Source organism: Somniosus microcephalus, chromosome 5 (genome assembly GCF_052327205.1).
Source record: "Somniosus microcephalus isolate GS21.2 chromosome 5, FLI_Smic_1.0, whole genome shotgun sequence".
Lineage (NCBI taxonomy): Eukaryota > Metazoa > Chordata > Chondrichthyes > Squaliformes > Somniosidae > Somniosus > Somniosus microcephalus.
In genome coordinates, this window is record NC_140991.1 from 19,635,759 (window position 1) to 19,648,465 (window position 12,707).

Sequence of the window (12,707 nt, forward strand, 5' to 3'; positions counted from 1 at the left end):
GTGCTCAAGTCCCTGGAGTGGGATTTGAACCCACAACCTTCTCACTCAGAGGCGAGTGTGCTACCAACTTTTAAAAAATATATTATTTATTGAACATTAAAAACATTGACAACATCGTGATCATTCCATTGTATCATACAAATCCATCCCGCCGCTCTGCACAGCCATTGCTCCACCATATATTAACATCAAAACCTGAAGTTTCCTGTAACATATACTAATCTATTGTACTTTAAAAATTGATCATAAAATACTATCTTTAAATTCCTTTCTGAATGAAACATCCACAGAGCCTTATAATGATCTTTCAGCTTATATTAAAAATACTCTTTTAGATTGATTCTCCTCCCCTTAAAAACAGAGCATTCCTTCTTTGCCCAATCACGAATCTAGCCAAACTGAACATTAAATTAATTGCCGCTCCGCTAGACTCGGGCAGACTCTCCTGCAATCCCCATCTCAAAATTGAGTCCCACGGGATTCCCATTCTCGCTCTTCGGTCCCCACCCAGCAAAAAAATCTCACACAACTGTCTCACATCGTGCTTAAAATGATTTAACTGCAGACATAATACCAGTAAATGGGACAGAGTCTCATCCCGTGTCCCACACACTGGGCAAGTTGCCCCCTCCACGCACCCAATCTTACACAAGACCATCATGGTAAAAATCCGTTTATGAGCCAATTTGAAATCCAGTTCAATCCGCTCTGGGCATTTAGGGGTAAAAATTGGGTAGCGCCCCTTCGCCTGGGCGCTAATGTTAGCACCCCGAAAAAGTTAGCACCCCCGCGGCCGATTTTCCCAGGTAGCGCCCCGAGAGGGAGGAGGGGCGCTACTGGAAGCGCCCCGCGCCCCTCTTGGGGCGCTGCGAGCCAATATAGCGGCGCGATGTGCCGCGGTACTGCAGGCCTTCTTCCCCTTAATAAAGGGGAGGGGCCTGGCGCAGCGCGTCCCGGCGTCCAGCTGGGCCACCAGGGATCGGGATTGCCGACAAACGAGGGGGGGTTTCACAGGGACAGCAACGGGGGCAGGTGCTGGCAGGCGGCCAGCAACTAAAATGGCCGCCCGCCTCCTCCCCTTTAACTAGCGCCGCCCCAGCCGCAGGTAGGCCCCCCTGACCCTGGCGGATATAGTGTTCGGCGGTAAGTCGGGGGGGCGCCACCCAATATTACAGCCGGGGCACGGCGCACGACAATGATGCCATCGCCGGCGGCGCGGCGCTAAGCGCCACCGCTAACCTCCCGCTGAATTTTGGGGGAGGCATTAGCAGCGCTAGTTGATTTGCGCCCCGTTAACACCCTCTTAACTCCTAATGGGAGGCGCAAATCAACCGAATTTAGCCCCCTTAAATTTGCCCACATTCCCTTCCAAATCCTGTTGGAGTCCAGCTGTGGGTATATACTCCGCCAAAACTCCTGACCAGCAGGTGTCTTGAATCTCCATTCTCTGAATACCTCATAGAAATCTCGAGTATTACAGTTGTCAAATTGGACCAACTCTCCCCCCTTTCTCCAGCAGAAAGCTTGGAAAAGCAGGACGCATTTTATTTCCTTTGGAGATTTGCGCATTTATTTCTTCCATCCAATCCTGTGGCATTGCCCTCACAACCTTCTTATACATGATCCCTATTGCTTTTTCCTCTACCTCCTGATCCTCCTCCCACACTATGTCCCTCACTATCGCTTCCGGCAACCAACCTGGAATGACCTCGTATAATACATCTTTCACACATATAATACCAGCTTTTATAAAAGCTTGATTAAATAAAACCTCTCCTTCAATGTTGACCCACCTGTTCAAAAATAAGGGCTGTTCTAAAAATTCCTCAGCCCCCTTGGGCATAAACTGCACACTTTTTAAAAATTGGGCGCAAGTCTCTACAACCCCCTTATAAAACCTAGGGAGAAGTTTAATCGATTTCAAAAACATATTATTGTATTCCATATACAATATCCCCATCCCTCCTAACGCACTTCGTTTAAAAAAATGCTCAGAACAACTCTTCCAAAAACTTGTATTTGACTCCTGAGGAAATCTCTTCACCCATTTGATTCTAAAGGGTTTTTTCTTCAAATCAATATCTGGGAAATTGAATCCTCCCTGATTTCTCCGTCCAATGATGGTATTGTAAGCCACCAAGGCTGGTTTCCCTTCCCATATAAACCTCACACAAGCCTCTCGGATGGACTTTTCCGCCCACTCAGGAATATTCTCCACCGTCAATAAGTACCATAGCTTAGATAGCAGGAGAGCAGACACCACTGTCGCTCTTCCTTGCACTTTCAACCACCTTCTTTCCCATCTTCCCAAAATCTTTTTAATTTTCATAACCTTCGGTTCCCAATTTAATTGATCCACTTCATCCCTGTCTTTCTTGCACCCCATATGCACCCCCAGAACTTCCAAAACCTCCACAACCTTAAAGGGACTTTCCCCCAACCATTTCCCCCTACCCCTTCCTGCAACCAGGCATTGGGACTTACTATAATTCACTCTGGCTCCTGAAGCTCTACAATATTCCTCCACTACGTCCATAGCTTTCCTCACTGACTCCCCATTTCTCAATGTTAAGGTTGTGTCATCTGCATATTGGTGTATCACCGTCACCAGCCCGGAACTGGGTACCACAATCCCAACTACACCTTGTTTCTTTCGCATCATGTAACCTAATGGTCCTGCTACCAATGTGTACAACAATGAGGACAGGGGACAAACCTGTCTCACTGACCTCTGTATCGGAAAATACTTCGATGAAAAATCATTACATTTAACACAGCTAAATATGTTTGAATAAAAAATCCTTATCCACTCAATGAAACCAAATGCTTCCAAAACCATCAATAAAAACTCATGAGACACCCTACCAAAGGCTTTCTCTTGATCCATCTGTAACACATAAGCCCCCTTTTCCATGAGCTCTATCGCATCTTGGATTGAAAAAACAGAGTCTGCGCTGTCCCGGCCTATGACTCCTTTTGACTGAGAGGGAAAAACTATCTGTGGCATCACCTCCTTCATATGATTTGCCATAACCCTCGCCAAGATCTTATCATCCACATTTAATAACGTGATGGGCCTCTAATTCTTTAGATCCCTTCTATCCCCTTTATTTTTATAAGCTAAGCTTATGACACCTCTCCTCATAGATGGGGCCAGGCTTCCCTCAATTTTAATCTCCTTAAAAGCCTCTAAGAGCAATGGACTTAAAATCTCTAAAAATTCTTCATAAAATTCTGCATTAGTCCATTGGACCCTGAGCTTTTACCCCCCTTCATTCCACTTATTGCTACTTTTATTTCCGCTAATCCGACTTCTTTGTCACACATGCTTCTCTCATCCTCCTTTAAACCCTCTTCAATAAAAGCAGTAACCTTCTTCATCACCAATTTGGAAATGTCTTCTTTTGTATATAACTCTTGATAAAAGCTACTAGCTGCCTCCAAAATCTCCCCACTTTCATGAATGATCTTCTCCCCAACCTTCAACTCTTCAATTAATGATAATCTCTGTCGCAGCTTCTCTTGCTCTAGAAAATATCTAGTGCATCTTTCGCCCTCCAATGCATCTCTAGCCTTTGCCTGGAGAATGGCCTCCTTGCATTTTTCCACTTGCAATAGTTCCCACTCTTCCTTTAAAACCACCCACTTAGTCTCAGCTCCCTTATCCCCTCCATCAATTGCTTTACAGACATCCGTAAACCTTTTGTTTATATTCCCTTCTCAACGCCGGTTAGCTGCTGCTCTCTCTTTCCCATAACGTAACGAAAAAACTTTTACCTCTTATTTGAAATTGTCCCACCAAACTCTTCCTTCTTTCAAGAACAAAGGTTCCTTCCGAGCATTCTTTATTATATTTATAATCCCTTCTTTATAAGCAATTTCCTTCAGGTATTGATTGTTTAAAATCCACACCCCTGAACCGATCTTAACTCTGCTGTTCCTAATTCTAAGAACCAAAGCCAAGTGGTCACTAAAAAATACTTTTTTATAATAAATCTCCATCACCTCAGAACTTAATCCTTCCCACATTAACACAAAATCTATTTGGCTCTGTTTTAAAACATCACCCACCCAACCTCTCCTGGAGAACTCACTTTTTATGGGGTCCCAATCCCTCCATAAGTCTTTAAATTTAAATTTGCCATCATTTTTACAATCATCCCTCTGGAGTTATCATCCTTAAAGGTCACCTGGGCTGAAATGTCCATCTGAGATTAAAAAATACATTAAAATCCCCCACTATACAAGGGTTTTCCACCTCTGCCACTTCAGTGAATAACCACCGAAAAAACTCGCGACGCTTGCAATGGTCATTCGGTGCATAGATATTAAAGAGATTGCAATTAAATTCCTCCATTTTTACCTTTAGCCATAAAAATCTCCCCTCAGCGTCCTTGTCCACCAAGGCAACATTCTCTTTTATGGACAGACTCACCAAAACAGCCACCCCTCTACGGTTATTTTTTGCACAACTTGCAAACACCTCTCCCTTCCAAACCTTCTGAACTCTCTCTAGAACATCCTCATCCCAAAAGGTTTCTTGCAGACACAACAAGTCCGTGCCTTTAAAACCCTGCAACAACTGCTGCAATTTCTTCTCACCCCTCAGTCCATTCACATTAATCGAGACCAATGTAATCATGGCTCTGAAGAAGGGAAGTATGCCTGATAATCCCCCCATCATTTAATCTCCGGCCCTTCCCTCCTCTCATGCTCCTTCTCAACTTTTCGGGCAGCTGTTGCTTTTTCCTGCAGCCTCCGGCTCTTTTTCACCTCCTGTTTGAACCTTCCCTGCAGTTTCAGCCTCTGCCTTACATCAGGTTTGGGCCGAGGAGCTGCCCCTTCTCCCTCCTTCTGCCCCTCACTAACCTTTCCCTTTCCACACGATGCCACCCCACCCCCCACTTCCATGTCTCTGTCCCCCTCTGACTCCTCACTCTCGAGCACTTCTGTAACCTCCCGTCCCTGCTCCCCATCAGATACATAATCTCCCTGAGAGAGTCTTCTTGCTATCACGGTTTCTCCAACAGTGCCGCTCTCTTCAGCCTCATCTCCATCGCTGACCCTTGCTCCCCGTTTCTTCTCTCTCTGGGACAATGCTGCGTCTGCACCTATCTATCTCCCTTCTGGAGTCTTTGTCTCCCTGCTCCCGTCCTGCTGCCCGTTTAAGGCTCCTGTCTCTTGCACCCTCTCCATGTCTTGCCCCCTCCTGCTCCCATAAGAACATAAGAAATAGGAGCAGAAGCAGGCCAATCGGCCCCTCGAGCCTGCTCCGCCATTCAATAAGATCATGGCTGATCTGATCCTAACCGCCAATCTACTATCACAGAACCATCTCCTGAATCTAACAGAATTAGACACACGAAATAGGAGCAGGATCAGGCTACACGGCCCCTGGGCCCGCTCCGCTACCCACAGGGCCATGACCGATCCGAACCTAGACTCATGTCCAAATTCCTGCCCGCTCCCCGTAACCCTTAATTCCCTTTACTTCTAGGAAACTGTCTATTTCTGTTTTAAATTTATGTAATGATGTAGCTTCTACAGCTTTTTGGGGCAGCATATTCCATGGACCTACCACCCTCTGAGTGAAGTAGTTCCTCCTCATCTCAGTTTTGAAAGAGCAGCCCCTTATTCTAAGACTATGCCCCCTAGTTCTAGTTTCACCCATCATCGGGAACATCTTCCCCGCATCCACCCGATCCAACCCCTTCACAATCTTATATGTTTCAATAAGATCGCCTCTCATTCTTCTGAACTCCAATGAGTAGAGTCCCAATCTACTCAACCTCTCCTCATATGTCCATCCCCTCATCCCCGGGATTAACCGAGTGAACCTTCTTTGTACTGACTCGAGAGCAAGTATGTCCTTTCTTAAGTATGGACACCAAAACTGTACGCAGTATTCCAGGTGCGGTCTCACCAATACCTTGTACAACTGAAGCAATACCTCCCTATTTTTATATTCTATCCCCCTAGCAATGAAAGCCAACATTCCATTGGCCTTCTTAATCACTTGCTGCACCTGCATACTAACCTTTTGAGTTTCGTGCACCAGGACCCCCAGATCCCTTTGTACTTCAGTACTTTCCAGTTTCTTGCCATTAAGATAATAACTTGCTCTATGATTTTTCCTGCCAAAGTGCATAACCTCACACTTTCCAGTATTGTATTCCATCTGCCAAATCTCTGCCCACTTACTTAGCCTGTCTATGTCCCCTTGCAGGTTTTTTATGTCCTCCTCACTCACTACTTTCCCTCCCATCTTAGTATCATCAGCTGCTCCCAGAGATGCCTGACTCCCCATCTTTCTTTGGAGTACTTACACTTACCCCGCACCCCGCTCCCGCCTCCTCTCCCCCCGTGGACACCAGATTCTTTAGGGAAAGCCGAGCCGTATTATGGCTGTGTCTTAAAACCTGAACCCCCCCCCCCACCAACATTTTACAAACTCACTCCAACTCTCTGCAGTAGTCAAGCACCCAGCAGCATCTGCTCACTTCTAGCCCCTCCCACATAGAGAGTGTGACCCACTGAACCACAGCTGAATTTTGCCGGTGCTCAGAGGGCGGGATCAGAGGTGGGTCCGCTGTCAAGATGGCAGTGATTGACAGCGGGGCGGAAGTCTGCTCTGAACCCACCTCTTTGTTAATTTCTCAAGGGCGGGCTCTGTCTACGGTTTGTCAGGCAATTGAGATACTTAAGAAGCTGCTTAAAGGTATTTAAGCAGCATTTTACCGGGTCCGAATGACTTTTAGATGCATTTACGAGGTTCCCGGCACTCGGGGATCAGGTCAGGTAAGTGTGTCGGGTTCTCAATGACTCTGCATTGTTGGGAATAATTGAGAGCTACAAAAGTGGTATAAAAGCTACCATTTCGCAGCTGTTCAATTTCCAATCTTAGAGGCTGGAGCCTTCAGGATTTGAAATACACTTTTCAGCTTCATGGAGGTTTGAAGGGGGAAAAATTGGGCGGTGCCCATTTTGGGGTGCTAGCGCCACCATTTTGGGGCGCTAGCGTCGCCGGGGCGTAAATTCAGTGGTAGCGCCCCAAGCAGGAAGCGGGGCGCTACTGGAAATACTCCACCTCCTTCCTAGGGAGCTACAATGGAATTTCACGAGGCTATGTGCAGCAGCACCACACGTGGCAGCACGGAGTGCCGTGCCATCGCAGGCCTCCGCCCCTGATTGAAGGGGAGGGGCCTAGCGCTGTGCGCTCATGAGGAGCGCCAGGCTGAGCGACCGCGGCTGCTACCCCCGCATAAAAAAGGGGAAGGGGAGGCAGATGCTGGCAGTCGTACAAAATTTAAATGGCCGCCTGACACCTGCCCTTTAAGTAGCGTGGTCGCCGCTGCAAAAAACATCCCCCCCCCCGACCCTGTCAGACGTATCATCCAGCGATAGGCCAGGGGGCGCGAGAGAAGTTTGCGGGCGAGGCGCTGTGCACGGTGATGATGTCATCGCCTGCCGTGCAGTGGCTCGGGGTGCTGCCGGCTGCTGCCGCCGCTGAATTTCGCATGTAGCATTAGCGGCACCGCGCCTGGACGCTCGGAGATTTGTGCCCCGTTAGCGCCCCCCGGGGGCACTAACAAGAGGTGCAAACCAACCCAATTTCTCCTCCCCGAAGTGTTTGGAGCAAACTCTCTATCCAGTGCCACCTCCTTGGAGCAAGCTCTCTCAGCACTGACAGATCACTTCTGTCATCTCAACCTCACCTGCCATCTATTCCATCAGCATCATTGCCCTTGAAAAAATCTCACCTTGGTCCTCAGAATCCCACCACGATCAACCCCAACACCAGCAGCACCAGGCACACCAGCAGCACCAACACCAACCTTCTGCGCAATCACCTGACGCTGCACAGGACACAGGGCATCAGCACCCGACCACATTGCTGGCCAGGAGACCAGGGATGGCCTCACCACGGCCAGATTTATTTCACTTGACGCTGCACACCCTGGCTGCCACATGATGTGCCAGTTGGCACTACCCCACAGCAGCACCATAAAGCATCCCTACAATGCCCAAACCATTCCTTTCACACTCATCGCCATTGCGGGGGGTACCGTTATGTCTCACCATTCACTGCAACTCACTAAGCCACTTCCAAAGGTGCACACAAATCTGTCCAAGAATGCAAAGTGTTGAAAATAAAGATTTCAGTGTTTGACACCATATTAACAGAAACTTTACATGAACATTGGTTAAAACACACAAGTGCCTAACCTTGTGTGTTGTTACTTGGTATGATTGGACTAGGATGAGGGTGAGTGTGAGCAGTGGCTAGTGAGATGGGGATGTGATAATGTAGAGAGAGAGGGATGGGTGGAGGTGCAAGGTAAGTTGATGTGAGTAAGGATGTGCAGGAGTAGGGTAGGAAAAGCAGGGTGATGGGGATGTGATGAGAGGTACAGCAGGATGAGGTTGAGTGTGGCTTTGCAGTAACGTTTCGTGATCTACTGGGATCATTGAAAGGTTTGCCCCACTGCAGCCTGTTCCTCCTGACCACATCCCTGCTTGTGTCCTCCTGTGCAATGTGCAACCAGGCTGCGTTGGTGTCCTGGGGAGGTGTCTTCCGCCCATGGGAAGGAAAGAGGACCTCCCTGCGTGCTGTGACTCCCTCCATAAGCATATGGAGGGAGTCATGGGAGAGCCTGGGTGCAGCCGTGCACCTCTGTGCAGTGCTTGTCAGTGTTTGCAGCACCTCAATGCTGTAGAACATTGACAGCTCAAATGTCAAAATCAATTTGAACACAGCCCCTTTAAGGAAACCGGCCGATGACACGACATCAAGTGATGTCATCAGACCCACTTCCTATTAATTGGCTGGGAACCTCGCAGGGCGGGCTTAACAAGCCTTATCAACGGAAAATCTCCTTGGAGGCTGCGATCCAGACAGATGCAGGGTCCCCACGCGCCATGGACGTTGCCCGCCTCGGACCTGCCGAGGTTGGAAATATCCAGCCCTCTATGCGTGCATATCTTACAATATAGGAAACACGGCAGCCAATTTCCGTAAAGCAAGGTCCCACAAAAAGCAAGGTGACAATGACCAGATAATTTGCTTTTTCAGTGACGTTGGTTGAGGGATAAATATTGGCCAGGACACCGAGGAGAACTCCTCTGCTCTTCTTCGAAAATAATGTCACGGGATCTTGTACATCCACCTGAGAGGGCAGACGGGGCCTCGGTATAACGTCTCATCCAAAAGACGGCACCTCCGACAGTGCAGCACTCCCTCAGTACTGCACTGGGTGTGCCAGTCTGGATCACGCTCTCATGTCCCTGGAGTGGGTGCTTGAACCCATGACCTTCTGACATCAGAGGCGGGAGTGCAACTCGCTGAAGCAAGGCTGACACCACCAGATCTGGCCTTCATGTGACTCTAGTCCCACACTATGTGGTTGGCTCCTAATGCCTTCAGGACAACTCAGGATGGACAATAAATACTGGCTTTCCAATGCTTCTCAGATCTCCTCCTACTCCTGCTGCATTAAGTGATAATTAGGCTGTGATACTTTAAAAAAAAAAATCATTCTGGGGACGTGGGTGTCGCTGGCAAAGCTGGCATTTATTGCCCATCCCGAGTTGCCCCTAAGAAGATGGTGGTGGGCCGCCTTCTTGATCTATTGAAAACTCTGCACTGTTCACCTGCCACGGCTGAGATGATAGATTAATATCCTGAAAGATGTTGAACTGTGAGGCAATTTACGAACATACGAGCAATGATGGACAGGAAAAGTCCCTCTGGTCCATGCAGCCTGTCCCGCACAACTGCGATACCTTGTGTACCACAACATGTACACTCCCCATCCCACCCAAAAACCATGTGATCTCCTGGGAGAGGCCAAAAAAAAAAGATAAAATCCCTAGGCCATTTTGGGAGAAAAATAAAACAGTGAAATTCCTCTCTGACCTCCCCCCCCCCCCCCCACCGCCCCCACCCCACCCTTTGGGCAATTAAAACTAGTCCACGAGATCACTGTGTCCCTGATGATTCCCAGCAGTACCTACCTCTTGTACGAGCTGATCTCCGTCCCAGCCTGAAACAGGTCCAGCTCTCGCTTGAAGGGATTCAGCGAAACAGCGTCCGCCACACGAGCCGGCAGCCTGTTCCAGAAGTCCACTATTCTCTGGGTAAAGAACCACCTCCTGACATCTAACCTAGATCTGGCCTTGTACCAACTTAAAAGTGTGACTGCTGAAATATAAAAACATAAGAACATAAGAAATATTCGGCCCTTCGAGCCTGCTCCACCATTCAATAAGATCACGGCTGATCTTCTACCTCATCTCCACTTTCCTGCACTACCCCCATATCCCTGCATTCCCTTAATATCCAAAAATCTATCGATCTCTGTCTTGAATATACTCAACGACTGAGCCTCCACAGCCCTCTGGGGTAGAGAATTCCAAAGATTCACCACCCTCTGAGTGAAGAAATTTCTCCTCATCTCAGTCCTAAATGGCCGACCCCTTATTCTGAGACCCCTAGTTCCAGAATCCCCAGCCAGGGGAAACATCCTCCCTGCATCTACCCTGTCAAGCTCTGTAAGAATTTTATACATTTCAATGAGATCACCTCTCATTCTTCTAAACGCTAGAGAAGATAGGCCTAGTCTACTCATAGGACAATCCCCCCATCCCAGGAATCAGTCAGGAATCATCCCAGAAATCAGGAAACTCTCTCTAATCCTAATCTCTTGTGCTGTCTTTTAACGTAGGTGGAAGCCCCCCTCTCCGAATGGGAAGCGGGTGAAGCGACTGGCCCATACTGTCGAGGCTGAGAGCCGCGAGGAGCAACCGTCTGCAGCTTCATGAGCAGGGAGCACGTGGAAAAGTTTAAAAACCCCGCCTCCGCGAGCTCGCGGTGTTCTCCCTGACGAGACGGCGCACGTGGTCAATAGCCGGCCGGTTGATGATATTTTCCCCTGAACTTACGGAAGAACATTAATCACCATTCAGTGACTCTGACTCTGTCATTTTTACCAAATGGCACTCCCGTTGGGGAGCCTTAGAAAGAAAAGAACTTGCATTTATATAGCGCCTTTCACAGCCTCAGCGCGTTCCCAAAGCACTTTAAGCCAATGAAGTTTTTTTTTGGGGGGGGAGTGCGGCCACTATTGGGATGCAGGGAAACGAGGGCAGCCAATCTGCGCACAGCAAGATCCAACAAACAGCTACGTGATAATGACCGGATCGTCTGTTTTTTTTTTAGCGATGTTGGTTGAGGGATAAATATTGGCCCCCAGGACACCGGGGAGAACTCTCCCCCTGCTCTTCTTCAAAATAGTGCCGTGGGATCTTTTACGTCCACCAGAGTGCCTTGCCCACTGCGCACTGCAAAATCCAGGACATGTTTCCAAGCCACTCGCGGGAAGCCCGGACGAAATTCCCTGCTTGGAGGGGGGACGAAATAATCATAAAAATGACCCTCAGGAGCAAACACATTTCCCAAAGATATTTATCCAATAAGTATGGTAATGTACGCACAACAAGGATTAATATTAAAATTGCTTTATATTTTGGAAAGTAAGCGTGAAATACTTATTACTGTTCGACTAACTTTCATAACGCTTTTTAAAAAAAAAAAACTGTTCTCCGCCTGTACCTTAAATCTGACCAGACTGCCGATCCGGAAAAATAAGGTCGTGTCTTACAAATTGTGATTGTGCTTTTTTGAAGAAGTCACCAGGTTAGTGGATGAGGGATACCCAGTAGATGTTGTCGACCTGGATTTCCAGAAAGTTACCGCATAAGAGGCTTCGCTATGAGATAGAATCTTCTGGAACTCATCTACACATAGAATCATAGAATCATCCAGCACAGGAGGAGGCCATTCGGCCCATCGTGCCTGTGCCGGCTCTTTGGTAGAGCTGTCCAATTAATCCCGCTCCCCGACCCCCCCAGCTCTTTCCCCATAGCCCTGCACATTTTTCCTTTTCAATAATTTATCAAATTCCCCTGAAATTTATTATTCAATCTGCTTCCAGCGTCCTTTCAGGCAGTGCATTTCAGATCGCAACAACTTGCAGGCTAAAAAAATCCCCCCCCCCCCACCCCCGCCATCTCTCCTCTGGTTCTTTTGCCAATTATCTTAAATTGCGTTGGATTGAGATTTTTTTTTAAATTCGTTCACGCGATGTGGGCGTCGCTGGCAAGGCCGGCATTTATTGCCCCCCCCGTGGTGAAGGTGGTGGTGAGCCGCCCCCATGAACCGCTGCAGTACCGTGAGGTGAAGGTGCTCCCGCAGTGGTATAACTGAGTGTCTCGCTGGGCCATTTCAGAGTCAACCACATTGCTGTGGGTCTGGAGTCACATATAGGCCAGACCGGGTAAGAACGGCAGATTTCCTTCCTTAAAGGACATTAGTGAACCAGATCGGTTTTTACAACAATCTGGTAGTTTTTTTATTCCAGATTTATTTAATTAACTGAATTTAAATTCCACATTGCTAGTCCAGTAACATAACCACTATGCTACTGGAACCAACTGCTGGAAGTCTCTCAGGGATCAGCGTTGGGATCGTTCCTACGCACGGTTTTCATTAATGATCTAGAGCTAGGTGTTGGGGGAATGATCTGCAAGTTTGAAGAGATATGTGCGAGAGTTAGGACTGTCGTGGATGCTGGACTAGTACAAGTGGTTCTTGATGCACTGGGGGGTTGTGCCCATGACTGACAAAACGCTGCTTAACTTAGAAAAGT

The 12,707-nt window shown here is 48.0% G+C and overlaps 1 protein-coding gene across 1 annotated transcript in view; it reads left to right on the forward strand.

The window, feature by feature from the left end:
* ghrhrl (growth hormone releasing hormone receptor, like) overlaps positions 1–11,532 on the forward strand; it is a 98,637-nt gene extending 87,105 nt beyond the window's left edge. Inside the window, exon 14 of the mRNA XM_085987414.1 lies at positions 10,725–11,532. The gene's annotated coding sequence lies outside the window, so the exon portion shown is untranslated. The remainder of the gene's footprint in view (positions 1–10,724) is intronic.
* Positions 11,533–12,707: the final 1,175 nt, after the last annotated feature.